The sequence below is a fragment of the Cupressus sempervirens genome, chromosome 4 (genome assembly GCF_028749045.1).
Source record: "Cupressus sempervirens isolate cs-2001-9-10 chromosome 4, ASM2874904v1, whole genome shotgun sequence".
Classification (NCBI taxonomy): Eukaryota; Viridiplantae; Streptophyta; class Pinopsida; order Cupressales; family Cupressaceae; genus Cupressus; species Cupressus sempervirens.
The window spans coordinates 791,053,408-791,072,138 of NC_143121.1; positions in this window are offsets into that span (position 1 = coordinate 791,053,408).

The window sequence follows — 18,731 nt, forward strand, 5'->3', positions numbered from 1 at the left end:
CAAAGCTCCTTGGTATGCCTCCACCTAGGGCAGTGGACTTTTATATAGATCTTGTGACAAGAGCTAAGCCAGTATCAAGAGCACCATACATGATGACTACTCATGATCTCAGTGAACTAAAGAATTAGTTGGAGGAACTCTTATAGAAAGGGAAAATTTGACCTAGTGTGTCACCTTGGGGTGCACTAGTGATCTTTGTAAAGAAAAAGGATAGATCACTAAGGTTGTGTATTGATTATCGGCAATTGAACAAAGTAACCATCGAGAACTAATACCCGCTTCCTAAGCTTGATGATCTCTTCAATTAGTTACAAGATGCTCAAGTATTTTCAAAGATGGATCTAAAGTTAGGTTATCATTAGTTGAGGATTGTGGATAGTGACATTCCCAAGACTACATTCCGCATGAGGTATGGTCACTACAAGTTCACTGTGGTACCATTTGACCTCACAAATGCTCTAGCTATATTCATGAGCTTCATGAATGGAGTATGCCATACCATTTTGGATAATTTTTTGGTCATTTTCCTTGATGATATTATGATATATTCTCATGATAAGAAGGATCATGAAGAGCACCTAAGACAAGTATTGCAGAAGTTGAGAGAGAATTAGTTATATAGTAGCTTGTCGAAGTGTGCATTCTATAGACTTGAAATACATTATTTGGGTTATGTCATATCAAGCAATGGTGTCTCAGTAGACCCATCAAAGATTAGGGCCATCATGGATTGCCTAGCACCCACCAGTGTCACTAAAGTGAGGAGCTTTATGGGACTAGCAGGATATTACCGATGCTTCATTATAGGATTCTCTAGATTGGTGCACCCAATCACATCTCTTTAGAAGAAGGGGAAGAAGTACAAGTGGATAGAGAAGTGTGATAGAGCTTTTCAAGAGCTCAAGAAGGCCCTCACGAGTGCATTGATTCTTGCAATACCAGATCCTTCTATGGATTTTGTGGTGTGCACAAATGCATCTTTGGATGGTATAGGGGTAGTCCTTATGCAGGATGGATGACCTATTTCTTTCAAGTCTAGGAAGTTGAAGACTCATGAACTCAATTAATTTACTCACAACCTAGAGTTTGCGATTGTGGTTCATACTTTAGTGAGGTGGTCAGACTTCCTTCTAGGTCATAGATTCAAACTTGATTCCAACCACTAGAGATTACAGTATATATTTACTCAGCCAAACCTTAATGCTAGGCAAAGAAGGTGGATGGAGTTCCTTTGTGAGTATGATTTTTATGTTCATTACATCAAGGGAAAGGATAATATGGTTTCAAATGCCTTAAGTAGAAGGCATCATGAGCTTTCATCTATGACTACTTGTACCAATTTTGAAGAGCAGATCCTATAGCACTTTTTAGCAAATGAGCTTTATGCAGAAGTTAGTTAGATGATGTATTCTCAAAGACCCTTAGAAGGGAAGTATTCAAATTATTCATTGGAGTCTGATGGACTTTTGTGTCATAGAGGATGTATGTATGTACCTTCCACTGGGGATTTTCATGAGCTCATTGTACTTGAGGCTCATAGAACACCTTATGCAGTGCACCTTGATGTTAAGAAGTTACATGCAGATCTGAGACAGTTGTTTCACTAGCCAAGCATAAGAGTGCAGATTGCTAGCATTGTTGCAAGATGCCTCAAGTGTTCGAGGGTGAAGGTAGAGCACCATCATCTTGGTGGGATTCTACAGCTTCATGAGATTGTAGAGTGGAAGTGGATGTTATATGTATGGATTTTATTGTTGGTCTCCCCATGTCATCTCTTTGCCATGATGCCATTTTGGTGATAGTTGACATGTTGACCAAGGTTTCCCATTTCTTACCTGTGGATACTACATACATAGAACAAGACATATCTCAAGTGTTTTTGCAGGACATTATCAGACTTCATGGTGTTTCTCGTAAGATCATCTCTGATAGAGACTCATTATTCACTTCATCCTTTTGGAGAGAGTTGTAGGTAGCATTGGGCACTAGGCTCAATTTTAATATAGTGTACCATCCTCAAACGGATAGTCAAACTAAGTGAGTGAATTAGGTATTGGAGGACATGTTATGTATGTACATGATGGACAATCAAGTCAAATGGGAGGAATACTTACATCTTGTCAAGTTTTCCTATAACAATGGGCACCATTCCTCCATAGGTATGCCACCTTATGAAGCCTTGAATGGAAGACCTTGTAGAATTCCCTTAAGCTAGGATAGGATCAAAGATCAAGTATCTATTGGTCCTCAATTAGTAAAAGAGATGGAATAACAAGTGACCTTGATTAGACAGTGCCTGAGAGAGGCACAAGATTTTAAAAAAAAAAGTATGCTAATGTGACAAGGATAAATCAAGAGTATCAAGTTGGAGATAGAGTCTTCTTGAGGGTGCAGCTACATAAGATTCTAATTTGATTCAAAAAGGGCTCTAAGTTGGCACCTCGATTCATTGGATTGTTTGAGATCCTAGAGAGGGTAGGACTAGTTGCATACTATCTAGCTTTTCCACCTAGCCTATCACACATCCACGATGTGTTTCACATTTTAGTACTTAGAGGATACATTTATGAGGAATCTCATATTATAGATTGGAATGCCTTGTAGGTGGAGTTGGACAAGCAATTAGCATTGGAGCCTATCTATATTATTGTCTAACAGACCGTAGCTCTTTGAGGTCCAAAGCTGGACTAGGTTATGGTCCAATGGGATGGTTATGATGAGGTCATGGCTTCATGGGAGGATGCAGCATAGATGTGATCTTAGTACCCATATCTTTTTTATGATCTCTAGGAGGAAGTTCATGCCTAGTGGGGGAGGATGTGAGGCCTCACCCCAACCCATCTTAGCATAGTTGATACATTACTATTTTGATACTCATGACTCAATATGTCAAGACACTATCGGATACATTGAACATTATTATGTTGTGTGATGTTTTACTTTTAGATGTTTAATTATGTTATTTAATGTTTTATGAACATGTATATTGATGAAGTAGTGTAGAAAGTGAATGTAGAATTAACACTTTGGTTATGCAATTTTAATAATTAAGAATATGAGTAGAAACATAATAAATAACTAATTATTTGAAAGATGATATTTTAATTTATGTGATATCCCTAATAAGTTTTATACACACACACACACACACACACACACACACACACATGTGATTTTCTTGAGCTACTGATGTGTGCAATGAGTGTGTAAGATATTTTAGCCAAAAAATATAACAAAGAGATAAAACTAAACCCTATGTACCAATTGTGAAAAATAGGGTTCAGTCTAACAAAAGATGCAAACCCTATTGTTTGTATTTTATTTGCATCGTGAGATGTATGAATGTATCATTCTGTAATCAATAAGTGTTAATGTTTGGTAACAGTGGTTTTTCAGTGTCTCTTGACACTTGTGAATTGTATATGCATTCCAGCATGATAGTTATGGTTAACTGAGTAACCTAAAGGTCTAAGTTAGACTAGGTTAGTGACTTTTTTACTAATCAATTAATAATCAAGATTAATTACCATAATCAAAATTAGTGAGTGATATGCATTTTTTTAAGGTTGTTAAAAAGTCCTAAAATTTCCAAGTATTTTGTTAGGTCCCTTATTAGTCCTAGAAGCCACAAATCATGAAAACTAAGTACCTAAGGGGTATGGGTATGGGTTGGGGGCATTTTCCACCCCCCTAGCCCTTTTTGTTGACTTTTATGGTCACCTAAAAAATCTATTTTTTCTTTATTGCGAAAATTGAATGTTTTCATCATGAGTTGGATAACTTTAACTCCACCTTGAGGTTAGCCTTATCACTACTTGAGTTAGAAGACTCTAGAACATTTAGGCAAGTGGGGGAGTTATTGCATTTTGGAGTTGGTTGAGTTAGCATCTTATTTAGAGGCAAATTTGAGAGAGAATGAGTGTTCACCCAACCTCTAGTTTTTTAGAGCAATTAAAGATTGAATGAAAAGGAGAAGGAAGGGAAGCTCATCTCAAATTGTTCAATTGCCATAACCTTAATGTAAAGGTAGGAGCCCTTCAAGATCTTTTGGTTCATGTTTTGTTTCATGCTTAAGTCATTTTGTTTGCATATGTATATTCGTATGTTTGTAGAATATGTTTGGGAGGGATTGAAATAGGTTTTCTTAAATGTTTTTTTTTGTATTTTACTTTGATTTTTGAAGGGATTGTATGGGTTGTATTGGCATTACTAACTCTCAGATAAGGCAGAAGTGGCCATGTACGGGAGGAGGTCTTTAGTTGGACTCTAACAATGAAAAGTGTCTTCTCAAGATGAGGAGAGGGAGAGAGAGTAGGGTGTTATGGGCCCCTACTAGTCAGCAAAAACCACATTTTGAGTTTTGGAATTTAAGAGATGGAAGAATGAAAGTTTTTGAGTTTATAGCCTCGAAAGGGCACCTGTTATGGTATTGTGTCTAATGTCTCCTGTTGGAAAAATCCACCTTCTCCCTAGTCTGGTTCAATGTCAAACCTGTTTTGCAAATATAGATGGGAGTGAATGTTTGAATTTATCTTCATCTTAAGTTTGGTTGTCTCCTGATTAGTTTTCATTCTCTCCATGATCACCTTGATATGTTGTAGACTTCATAATGGTTTCCCTATTGTGGAGCCAAGAAGAAAATTTGAAATTATTATTAAACTCCAAATATGCTGGGAGATTGCTCCTCGAGATAGAAATCCTGTGTAAAAATGTTATTTTAAACTTATTGTGGAATGGCTATGATGTCAAATTTTCTTCCTGGTTCTTTCTTGGTAGAGCCTTTAAATTAGGTGGTTCAATAAAAAATTGAGTATCATTCTTGCATATGAGTCTTCTAGTTTTTCCATTTTTGCATATGTTACTTAAAAATTAGATGTGATGATGTTTACCTTATTGCGACATTTTATGTTTGGTAATCATATTCATTTAATTTAGATTAATTAGATAACATGGTGACATACATTAAGGTATGCAATATTAAGTTTAAAATATGTTGAGAAAATTTGCATTTGATTGGTACTTAAATTTTGTAATTTATACATGAGTATGAGAAAGTTAAGTAATTCAATTCAAATACATTGTATTACATTTAATCCTATTTTCACTACCCCTTTGTTTAACCAAGTATTTGGTAAATCCTATTAGAAAAGAAAAATGCATACCTCCTTGTTATAAAAATAATTTGCTTTCAAAATCCATACTTAGACAAAAAATGGACTTCAAAAATAATGTTACCCAATAGAGCAAATATGCCTTTGTAATTTGTATGGGGAAAAAGTTAATTGCCTTTCATGCAACAAAGCATCTTAAAGATTCCCTAATTATCCTTTTTTTGAACTTATTTAAATATTTAATATTTAAATAAAAAGAAAAACAAAAGCAAAAGAAATTATATATTTATTTATTTGTTTGTTTGTTTTTTTATTTATTTATTTTCAAATATCCTAAATATCTAAGACCCTAACTACTTAAATTTATGACATAACTCTTTGTCCCTATCTTTTTCTCACCTAGAAAACTTTAAAACTTAACTTTTTACCCTCCTTCCTCCAACCTAGGTGAATTGACAAGCTTACATGGGCTAGCTTAAAGTGCAGCACGTGCCCCCATAATTGACATGTTAATTGGAAAGAAGGAATAAATTTAAAAGGGGATAGGTTTGTTTAAAGTTTCAACCCTTTATTCCTTGCTTTTTCCCTAGGCCAGGTGTACATTCTCCATGGAAGATACTTGGGCTAAATTTTTTAACCTAGGTCAATGTGAGGGGGATAGTCGTGGGGCCTTGTGCCCACGTGGGGGGAAGTTTAGGGAGATTAAATGGGTAGGGTTAGAGTTTGGTTAGTGGGTTAACATTAAAGTAGGATGTTAGTAATAATGTTAGTATAGTTTAGTTAGGTGGTATGTGGTAGTGTTTAAGTTATTAGGTTTTGGTTTTTTTGTTTTAGAAATTAGTTTGTTTAATTTAATGTAATTAGTATGTTTTTTAATTTTTTTAATTTTTTTTTAAGTTGTAGTTAGTAATGGTTAATTTAGAATTTAGTTTTAAATTCAGTGTAGTTAGTATTAATTTTAAATATTAATATAATTGATATTAGATTTTTTTATAGTGTTAGTTGCATAGGGTATTTAGTATGTTTTGTTGGTTAATTAGTATGGAAGTTAGATTATGTTTAGCATAGTTAATGTTAGTTAGGGTAGTATATGATTTTTAGGTTTTTTTTTCTTATGTTTAAACTTTAGTGTTAAAATACTTTAGTGTTAGAATTGATTTAATGATTAGATTATAATTAGTTAAGTTAGATTTATTACTTGCTTTAATATGTAGTTCAAGTTATGTTTGTTAATTTATTTAATTTTAAAATAATTAGATTAATTAAATTAAACTTTAAGTAGGTTTTTAATTTGATTAGTATAGTTTACATTAGTTTTAAATAAAGTTTAGTTATTTGAATGTTAGATGATTATATTATTTAGATAGTCCTTTGGATTTCAATGTTTTGAAAAAGTTTGATTTATCTTTATTTTTATTTAAATCATTATTTGAATAATTTTAAACTTGTTGTTTTAAAATTAATGTAATAATGAAACAAATGTCAAAAGAAATTTAATAACGAATGTTCAAATTTAACGATCTATTCCTATTCATTGATTATAAACTTAAATGGAATGTCGGGACATTGTTAGGAGAACCCATATTTGTTTTACATTATACCTATACTTTAACTTGTGAAAACATTCATATCAAACTTAGTGGTGTTATTAATCTTTTTTTTTAAAAAAAATTATGTCTGTTTTTGCCCTATATTTTGGGCATGACACACTACAACCAATGAATCATCTTTAAGATTACGCACCATTACTAATCAGGAAGGAACTCAACTTTATTGCCATCTCCATCGTGAGTGATTTGGTAGATTGAAAGGAGATTATAGCTAAGGTTGGGAACATAGAGAAATTCTTTGAACTCTCCATTTTCCATCTCAACTTGTCCTTTCCCTTCAACTTCCATTTTTGTATCATCTCCTACAAAGATGTGGGGTACCTTAGACTGCTTCAATCAAGGAAAGTCTCCTTGTGAAGAACCCATGTGATATGAGGCATTGAGTCAAGAATCTATTCCGTTGAAGAACTTGAACCAACCATAAGTGCTTGCTCGTTTCCCTTTGAAGTGGGTGGAGTTGAATCCTTGGAAGCATTTGGCACATTGATTTTGTTCTTCCTAAGTAGGTTTTGCAACTCATCAATTCTCTTAGTCTTACAATGATGCTCATCATGATTTAGTTTCTTGCAATACACGCAAAATAGTTTGTCCTTCTTATCATTGTTTCCCTTCTTGTTGGAAGAAGAATTGCCTTGTTGTGAGGAGGTAGATTGTTGTGTCTCTAATTGTGATTTTTTCTTCCACTACTTCTTCTTCTTGTTGGTAGAAGTTTTTCCACTTTGACTTGATTGGTTTTCATTAGTAGTCACCAATGCTTTGGTCTTTGATGACATGAGAATTCCCATATGTATCAACTTGGATTATTCCAACATCAACATTTATGCAAATTCATCAAATGTAGGCTTGGTGAAGGAACTTCCCATGGTCAACCTATGAGTTTGTCCCAAGCACTCTTGGCTTCTTTAAAGTTGGAAATGTGGAAGAGGAGATCTCTATGAACATAACTCTTGATAATTCCTAAAGCCTAATTGTCTTTGATTTTCCAATCAACTAGTGTTGTAGCAATAGTGGGTTTTGTAATTGTACCATCAATATATATATATATTTAAACTATTTTCCATTAATCTACTCCACACAATATATTTCCATGTAGTATAATTGTGTGAAGTTAGAAGTGGAGTTTTAGGTGAACCCATGATGTAGAAAATTAAAAGAGCACAAACAAGAGAGACACAAAAATACAAGAGACACCCCACTATTCACTAAATCAGAGAACCCCCCCCCCCCCCCCCCCCAAAAAAAAAAGATGCTTTTGGCACTTTATATGTAGTGTGTGTACAATAGGCCACTTTGTCAAAATGGACAAAGTGGACTTCTAAATTTGCTATTTACAACTACCTTTTGAGGTTCAAATCTAGAATTAAGCATTGTAGCTCAAATGTACAACAATTTTGAAAAGTAATCAAAATAATACAATGCAGAAAAGGACCTAATTTTGAAAGTGATATTTTTGTCCACACAAGCCTATAATATAATTGCAAATCTAGAAAGTATATAAAAAATTAAGCACTTTTTAAAAACAACAACCTGAAAATGTGTCCAAATGAGCTCATATGGAGCATTTGAAGTTGCAAAATGTAGGATTGAACAGGTATAGTCACCAAAAAACACAATTTCTAAAAAATTTATGCATCAAAACTAGAAAAGAACAGCACCACTAAAAAGTTCAATAAATTCTACCCAAGATCAAAAAGAATCACACCTTATTTGGAGTTTGAATGATTGAACTATGGCCTCCCAAAGTTGGATTGTCAAATAAAAACTACATTTGAAGAAGGGTCTAGGCAGCAAATTGTGAGGTTAAATTTGGTAGTCAAATGACTGTCATGGAAATTCAAATTGGCCTATGAATGATGGTCAAATGGATGTCAAATTTGACATAGTAAAATATTTATGTCAGTAAAAAAAAAGGGTCCCCTGATGTGGCAAATGATGTCACTATTAACATCAGTAGTATGGCTGGAGCTAACATGGTAGGGTGTATTAGCATATGAATGTTGAGTCACTGAGTGACATGGCTCCACATGATGCTTAGCTTTTCTCGCTGACATGGTCAGCACTGAGTTGCCAGTGACACATGTCACAGTATGAATCTGAGGTGGTAGGAGGGGTCCATGACTGAGTTGGATGACTATCGTAGGGGTCCTCATGGCTACATAGTTGGATGTGACTGTACTATGATTGGCATGATGTGAAGGGGTGGTCGTCACCAGAGAATTAAATGTAGCAGGCCAGCGAGATAAAATGGATGCCACCGGGAGTTCAGAGAAAAAGTCGACGTTGGCCTTGAGTCACTAGTTTTAATCATCGATAAAGGGATTAATAGTGGTGGTGGTCGGGAACCAAAGATTCCATTGATGGGAGAAGGTTAGAGAAGCTATATTGAAAAAGGTTTTTAGAATGCTAGATTTTACTTTATCACTATGGGTTTAGTCCCACATGTGGCGTGGAAAATGCAAAGGAAGTGTTTAAAAGAAAAGTTGCACAAAGTGTTTAATCAAAGTCAAGACCATCAATGTTTTATGTGGTGTTGGCCTATGGTTTGAATACTCATCGCCATGTATGGTGTTGTTATAGTCAGATTATGTGAACATTGTTTGCTAAAATTGCCAATTAGAAAAAGGAATATTCCTTATGAATATTCCTTGTGGGGGTTGGGGTTTCACCACCTAGTTCATGCAAAAAAAAAATCTCTATAGGCCTAGTAGGCCAAAAAAAATTCAAAAAATTGCAAAGAATAGTAGATCCAAAAATAAATTAGTAGATCTAAAAAATGATCATACTAGATTCGCAAATTGAGCCTTCGGGTGCCAATTTGCAAAAAAAAAATTCCTCAAATTTGACTATGGCCTAGGGTAGGCAAATTTATAGTCAAATTTCATTGAATCAACATTTCTGACGTAATGGCAAGGTCTATTTTGGCTCTAGATGCTCCCAATGATTGTGATATTGTGGATCTAAGTCAAGGTCCTTTGAGAGGTGAAGCAAGAAAATGGTCTCCAGTGGCTATGTGAAGAGAAAATTCCCTTAGCTTTGATACCATGTAAGAATTTGCCTTAGGAAAAAATCACCCAAGATCAAGGAACTCAAGCACAAGCACAGAATAAACCAAAGTATGATCAGAATAACAATATGAAATTTTATTCATGTAATTGCATGTACATACACACTAGGAGTGCCTGTATATAAAGGCCTCTAAGATGCATCTACAATGTCTCCAAAATGAGCTAGGAGATAAACATTACAACTAAGCATATGTACACCAAAAGTGGATTATCCTCCATTGTGCATGAAAGTATGTGCATCAATGAGATGATAAGTATGACAAGGTGTATCTCTTGTAGAGATGTTGTGGACACCATGTGTTTAAATTAGATACTAACTCTTGTATTGTAGACACCATGTGCATAAATTAGAGTGTTGACTCATGTGTTTTCAACAAGACAAATCATGAGAGTATGCATACTCCTAGGTGTGAAACTAATAAATAATAAAATAATGCATTGACCTAAGTAAACTTAAGCAAAGTGTAAATAGTGAATACTTATTTATACTAACACATCCAAGTGGACTCATTTAGGAACAAATCACATTTCTATAAGGTATTGTAGACCCAAAGATGCACACGTTGTCGGTTAATTTCCTACACAATTCAATTCATATGTATTAGTAATAGACAAAATAATACACATATATAATTAAAAAATAAATTGTATCATCAACTAAACAAATCAATTAACTATTTTCCAATATTTGAAAATACAACATACACATTAGAACCATTACAATTTTAGAGTCACTTTATATAGAATATATTCATTGTAACACAACATTTATTCAATTTAATTTCCCATAATGCTATTACTAATAGTATCTAATTATCATTACGAGATAAGATTTGATATTGTGCTTATCCATAAAATTAATTGCATTATCTAATCTAGATATGTGCATGAGTATGTTAGTATAAATTAGAAAATCCATCATAGCATGAAATATATCATATCTAATACTTTGAAATCTCTCAAGGTAATGTATCCATATTACATATGCATTGTCATGTCACCAGGTTGAGAAGTTTAAAATTCCTTAGACCTCTATTAGCAACCATTTACCAATTGTATTATTTAAACCAAGTACCTCCATGTTATATATACATATATTTCCATACCATCACTAGCATTTCTTGTTGATCACAACTCAAGTCCTATTCCACACAACATTTTACCTTTCCTAAAAGAAGTATTTCCTATCATGTGTAGAAAGTTATATTAAATAATGACATTAAATCTTTATTCAAGAAGAAATCATTAACAATTGCTCATAAGTTTAATCATTTTATCACATTACTTTCTATGCAAGGACAAGCCTTCTATAACAAGTGCCACATACACATTTTCACATCAAATAATTAGTCCCAAAATGGTTTGAGATTGCATATGAAGTCTACTTAATCCTATCCAATAATGCATGGAATATATATAATCATATTTTAGTGAATCAGAAGGGAACCTCCTTAATTGCATTGTTAACTAGAGAATAAGAATCAACCATTGAAAAAGGGTACATAAACCACATCATGTTCACTAATGAAGCTATGAATATTTCTATCACCAACATAATCACTAATTAATTATTTTTTAATTCTCTAATGAAGTCATACTATATTTAAACTATTTCTCCTATGAAACATGGTCTTACAAGTGTCTAATGAGGTAGGGTCTTACATCCCCCTCCTCTTGTCTTTGATTTCCTCCTGGAAGTCACCATTATTAAGGGACATTATTCTCATTCTCAGATTATGCTTACGTTAATGAAAATGTACATAGGACCATTAGAACATATACTTGTTTATAAATTATAGCACACAAACCAATTCACAAGTTAAAATTATCCTTTCCTTTAATCAAGTACTTCAAAAGTTAAGGAAGAAATCCCTTGGGATGAAAAAATAAGAATTTCTAGTATTCACCATGTATAGTATGTTTAAACCATTCACATAGTTCCTTAATTTTAATTGTAATGATGATTAGTGGCATAAAAAGTAAAGGGAGGGAATAAAACTATGATATGCTAATTTCATTGTAAGAATTTTAAATATGGTATAACTCTTAACATAGAACACAATATATTGAATCAAAATAGGAACACTCTATTAATCTCAAATTGGTTTTGACAAGGCACTAACAAAATACTTAGTCATAATCTAGTAGAATTACAATGCAAGGTCAGCACATAGTGTATGTTGAGTGATCAGAGTAAGCTGAGAAACTAGTGTGAGCCGAGTGATTAGAGCATGTCGAGCATAATTTGTTAGCCAATACATGTTGAGAAATAGGGATAGTTAGTGTTGAGTTACTCAAGTGCTAAGAAGACTATACATGTCAATTGATTTAGGTGTTGAGTAAATAGAGAGTGCCTAGCTATTTAGAAGTTGAGCTACAACATTAGAAGCACACTAAAGATCAAGCATCAGAGTCTTTAGATGCCAAGAGAACAATTTTTGGCATAGTTATTTGTAGTGGAAAAACTTCTATATAAACCATTTTCAAGCGAACATAATCATATTTTATGATTATGAGAGATAGGTATGGAGACATATTGTGAATCCCTATTTAGTACATGCAACCAATCAAAAAAAGGGAAGCTTAAGGAAACAATATGGATCAACCATAGTCGTTGATTCTTACCTAATCCATCCCCAAAAATTCTTATTTAATAAGGAAAACCCTAAAGAGTTTGTAAGTGTGTGCGAGAAGAGAATTATAAAAGTAGAGAGAGAATTCATGGTGTCTGAGATGGCTATGAAAGAGCTATGCATTGAAGAATCAGTTTGAGAAGAATAGAGTATAGAAGTGAAAGGATAGAGAAGACTCATCTAATTAGGAGGATCAAGGTTTAATCAAGAAAGAGAATATCTGACATCAAGCAAAGATGTGATAACTGAAGGATCATGGTGTTGAATCATTCTAACAGGTGATATAGATAAAATCTCTTAACTGGGTAGTGCTAACAATCTTTTAGTCTTGACAGACTTTTGTAAATCTCTCAACCAAGTGCTTTCTTTATTGTAAGTTCAAATCCTCTAACAAGGTGAGACATAACGGTCTTTGTAAGCCTTTAATAGGATAGACCTACCACAAGGTAGATCATAGATTATGATCAAATACATTGTAGTCATAATAGGCCACACTCTACAACTACAGAAGTGAAGATTTGTGGGTGTCATCCCCACCCCAATTTTATCTTCTCATTGGAGGGTTTCTGAGTAACTAATTTACTATGTTATGTGTTATTTACTTTATGTTATGGATGTGATGCATGCTATGTTATTTTAATTTACATGTTAAGTTATGAGATGGATGTTGGTGATATGTTTTAGAGGCAAGAGTTTTAAGTGTTGATTCACCCCCCTCTCAGAACTTACTTTCCCATTGTTATTTCTAACAATTGGTATCAAATCCTTATTCTCTAGAAAGGAAATTTTTATAGCTTTGGAGGTAAGATCTTGAAGATGAAAGTCTACAAGCTATGAAAGACTATTGAGAAAAATAAGATTCAAATACAGCTTGCCCCACATCAACTCAAGGAGGCAAGAGATGAATTGTAGCATTCATTGTAGAGAAGAAAGGAACTAGCTATTCAGCATAATTACACTCAATACCAAGAAGAAGATATGACTGGATTGTTTAAAAATGGAAACTTGAGTGAATTTGGTGCAACAGTTGTAGATCTGATGGAAAAGAACAATGCCCTAACTGAAGAGGTTAGAAATCTTAAGATAGAATAACAAGTTGTGATAACCCTACTAAAATAATATTTAATAATTATTAAGATACAAAAATAACTAATATATATAATAATTATAAATAACTAATAATACTTTTATTTAAGTAAAGATAGAAAAATAAATAAATAAATACTATTATAATATATAATGATTAAAGTTATAAATAAATGAAATGATATAACTAAATAATGTTTGTATTTAATAGATGTTATTGTAATATTTAATCTACCTCATAAACTTAATAGTGTTAAATAAATTAAATACATCTAATAGTATTAAATCTTAAAATTTAATAATATAATTTCTTAATATTAATAATATATTATTTAATTTAGGAGTTATTATATTCTATTTAATATGAAATAGTTGAAATGATATTAATAATATACAAATTAATTAATATTAAGAATGTTATATTAATAAATAATAACCTATATTAATAATTAATTGAAAAGGCATGTCTCTTCTCATCATGTCATATATAAGAAAAGTATTAAACTAGGGAAGAGCAACAAAAAAGAGATTTTATGAAGTCTAGAAGAAAAATTAAAGGAAAATGAGAAATATCCTAAAAAGGGGTCATTACAATTGGTATCAGAGTTGGTTTTCCTGCCAGCTTGTGAAGTTTTAACAGAGACAAATTTACAATCTATAAGATTCAAAGGGCCAATTAACAAGATAGATTTATGAAATTAAAAAAGCCAAATCAAATATAATTGCAGCAAGGACCCAGATTGGGAACATAATGATTGGACAATGAATATTGTTAATCTTCTGAAGTATTTCTATATTACTATCAAAGAACATACATTTTACACTAAGACAATAGCTACATATGATAAAGGAAGATATTCATAAATCAGTTTTTGGGACATATGTGCATACACAAAATCATTAAATCAATAATGTTGCAAAGACAATCAGCATACATTTAAATGTTAGAGAAGTTGACAATAATAAGAATCCAAGAATTGTGAGTCATAGTACAGATTTTGACGTTTATTTTATTGTCATATTAATATGGGGTTCCAATTATTGAGTCTCTTGCTTTTATATTCTCGAGCATTGGATCTTCTATGGTAGTTCCCATCTCAATGAGGCAAATCCATTCAACAAAACAAAGAAGGATTTGAAGAGGCAAAGAGAGTAATTTTGTTTAAAAAGTTGTTAAAGAAGGGAATTTTAATTATTAAAAAAAAATGGCAGTGAAATTTACTTTCAAGTAACAAGTAGATCTTCAAGTGGAGTCTAAGGACATTCAAATGGCCCCAATCATCTTTGAACATTCATGATCAACACAAAAGCCAAAAAATTTGGAGACCAAGTATGCAGAACTATAGAATACTAGTGAGTGGAACCCAGGCAGGACCAGCTTAGAACTAGTACCAACATTAGACCAGAACTAGAGTTTGAGCCAAAATACAAGGACCCAGTATCTTAGGTTTTTAATGATTGTGAAACTAAGGTTGAGAATGTTTTATATATAGAAGTGTGGAACACAATTTATTGAGTAGAGTCAATTAAATGATCAAAACTTTCAATTCATATTTTTGTAAGATAAGTAAAGATGGTAAACATATGACTAATGCAAGTAGGGCAGCTAACAAGATTTACCTCTTGATGATATCAAAAGTGAAAAGTGTTGTTTGAGTCAACTAGATAAAACTTGGGTATGGTACGGGAGGTTGGGAACCTGAATTTTTTTAGTCTTGTTCAAATCAGTAGAAAAGCTGATGTCAACGATATGCCATAACTAACCAAGCCTTCAAACATGATTTTCAAAGAATGTCAACTTGGAAAAAAAAGTAAGGAAAATTTTCAAGTCTAACTTCACTACGTAAGAACTATTCAAGCACAAAATATATTGAGTTGACTCAAACTGATTTGTCTGGACCTACAAGACCACAAGTTTATGAGGTGAGAAGTATTTTTGCTTTTAATTGATGATTTTTAAAGAATGACGATGTTACATTTTTTTAAGGAAAAAAAAAGGCACTTAAGAAATTTAAAGCTTGTAAAACCTTCATTGAAAATGAAAAGGGGCTGAAAATCAAATGCTTATGCTCAAACAATGGAGGAGAGTTCACATCTGATTAGTTTATAAATTTGTGTGAGAAACATGGTTTAAAGAAATAGCATTTAGCTGCTAGACACCTTGAGAAAATGGCATTGTTGAGAGGAAGAATAAATCAGTCAAAAAAATGGCTCATAGCATAATGAATGAATCTAAAGTGAATGATTCTTTTTGGAATGAGGTAGTCCACACTATTATTTATATTTAGAATAGAGGTTTACACATATGAATGGGTGACATCAAAGATGATACCTCAAATCTTCAAGTATACCTTAATTTAGAGCTCTTAAAATAGTTAGAACTAGAGGATTTGTGTCCATCATATATCTAAGGCCATAGAAATCATCAAAACAAGCTTCTATGTAGTCAATGATGGAAAAGAATGTGCAATGTATTTTTTCTCATGGATCAAACTATTTGATCGTATGAAAATAAATATGAACCTAAAAAGGAGACATTATTCAAAATAGTTGCAACCTATTACATAATGGATAGGAAGTATGTAAAAGGTGAGGAGTAAATTGGTTGTGTTGGGGCATAAGAATCGAAATATGGATTTTAAGATCTTAGGGAGCCCCAAGCTAAGCATGTCCAAACTTGCGCAATAGTAAAACTTCCATCCATAATGAAACTAAAACATGTACCTGGTGGGTAGGGAGTGTGCACAAGGGGAGGAGTAAATTAATTGCGTTGTGGGAAGAAAATTCCAATATGGATAAAGATCTGAGGGAACCCCAAGCTGAGCATGTCCAACCTCAAGAAGTAGTAAATCTACCATCCATGTCAAAATTAAACATGTTCCTAGTGGGTAGGGAGTGTGCACAAGGGGAGGAATAAATCGATCATGTTGGGGCAAGAAAATAACAATATGGATTAAAAATTTGAGCGAGTCTCAAGTTGAGCATGTCCAAACTCGAGTAGCAGTAAATCTACCATCCACTATGGAATTATACACCCTAATATATTACTAGCTATAGAAAGGTTGTTTAAAATATGAATCTTCAAGAACTTTTGACCTCTACAAGGAGAAAGGATCATGACATTCTCGATCAAAGTGGTAAAACATTTCCTTACTTTTTTCCTTATCTCAAATTGTAAGCAGGATTATAACATGTATACTATGTGTCTACATCACATCCACATACATTAATATGTCTACTTCATGTCTTCTTTTTGTCTTCACACATTCGTGTGTCTACCTTGTGTTTGCATCATGTCTTCATGCATTAATGTGTCTACTTTGTTTCTTCATTCATATGTTCTTGTACATGCTATTATATAATAATATGTTTACTTTGCAAGTGTCTAGCACATATGTAGGAAAGAGAATGAATCCAGACTATGAATTAATGAGGGATCAAGTCAATTGCTTGAGGACAAGAAAATTCGAGAGGGGAGGACTATGATAGTCCCACTAAAATAATATTTAATAATTATTAATATACAAAAAATGAGTAATATATATAATAATTATAAATAACTAATAATACTTTTTTCAAAAATAAAGATAGATAAACAAGTAAATAAATACTATTATAATATATAATAATTAAAGTTATAAGTAAATGAAATGATATAAATCAATAATATTTGTATTTAATAGATGTTATTGTAATATTTAATCTACCTCATAAACTTAATATTGTTAAATAAACTAAATACTATAATCTAATAGCATTAAATCTTAAAATTTAATATCATTTCTTAATATTAATAGTATATTATTTAATTTAGGAGTTATTATATTCTATTTAATATGAAATAGTTGAAATGATATTAATAATATATAAATTAATTAATATTAAGAATATTATATTAATAAATAATAACCTATATTAATAATTAATTGACAAGACGTGTGTATTCTCATCATATCATATATAAGAGAAGTATTAAACTTGGGAAGAGCAACAGAAGAGAGATTTTATGAAGTCTAGAAGAAAAATTAAAGGAAAATGAGCAATGTCCTGAAAAGGGATCATTACACAAGTCCAATCAGTATTGTTATGTGATGATTGGATTGCTATGTGAGGTAACTAAATAGAAAAAGAAAGATGACGAAGATGAAGTCATGATTGACGATGACAAAAGGATACTAACTAATAGACTTGAAGAGATCACATCAGATGTGAAAAAGCTTGCTAACATGCAATTGGATATAATAAATCAGTTCATGCTTGCAAACCATGAATTGAATGGAAAGTACATTGAGATCACAACCCTGAAGTTATAAGATGATCAACTAAGAAATGAACTAAGAGAAGAGAAAGAATTCATTGAAAGATTCAAAAAACCATGTGAATCCATCAAACACTTTGAGAAATTGATGAAATCTCCAGGACCTAACAATGATACTATTGGATTGGGATACACCAAAACTAAGAAAGGAGAATAATTTAAAGTGGTAAGAAAAGGAATAAAAAAGGTAAGAACTACAAACCTACTTGTCATAATTGTGGAAAATTGGGTCATGCAACAAATGTTTGTAGGAGAAAAACTATCAACTAGAACCCTAAGCAAAATTACAAAGGATAATGCTACAACTACAACAAACAAGGACATTAGGAAAATGAATGCAAGACCAAGACCATTAGAACTTATAGATTTGAAGGATATTACTAAAATTTTCAAAAGTATGGACACAAATCACATGAATGAATATCTAAGGCCAAGTGGACATCAAACAAGCAGACAAAATGGAAAATCCTATGATTGGGATTACAACACAAGGTACAATTGTCAATATTGTCAAGAATATGGATATTTTCCTGAGAATTACATTAGAACACATTTTAGAGGCAACTACAATAGATGGTTGAGTGAGACTACATGCTTTAGTTATCTCAAGACTGGTCATGTTAGTAGAAACTATCCAACTAGGTCACTAGTGTTGAGTAATGAAAATAGTAAAGGAAAAGAGAAGGTAAAGGTGCAGATGAACAAGACATGGAAGAAGAATGAATATTGTAGTACATCAAGCTCAAATGAGGTCACTTCATCCAATGGATTAGGTGATCACATCACACCCAATTAGGAAATAAAAGGTATGTGTGGGACTAATATTTGAAAAGTTATATTGTACATTAATTCCAAGAATCTAAGATCTGAAAGGATCATACATGCATGAATAAAGATGCAATGTAATG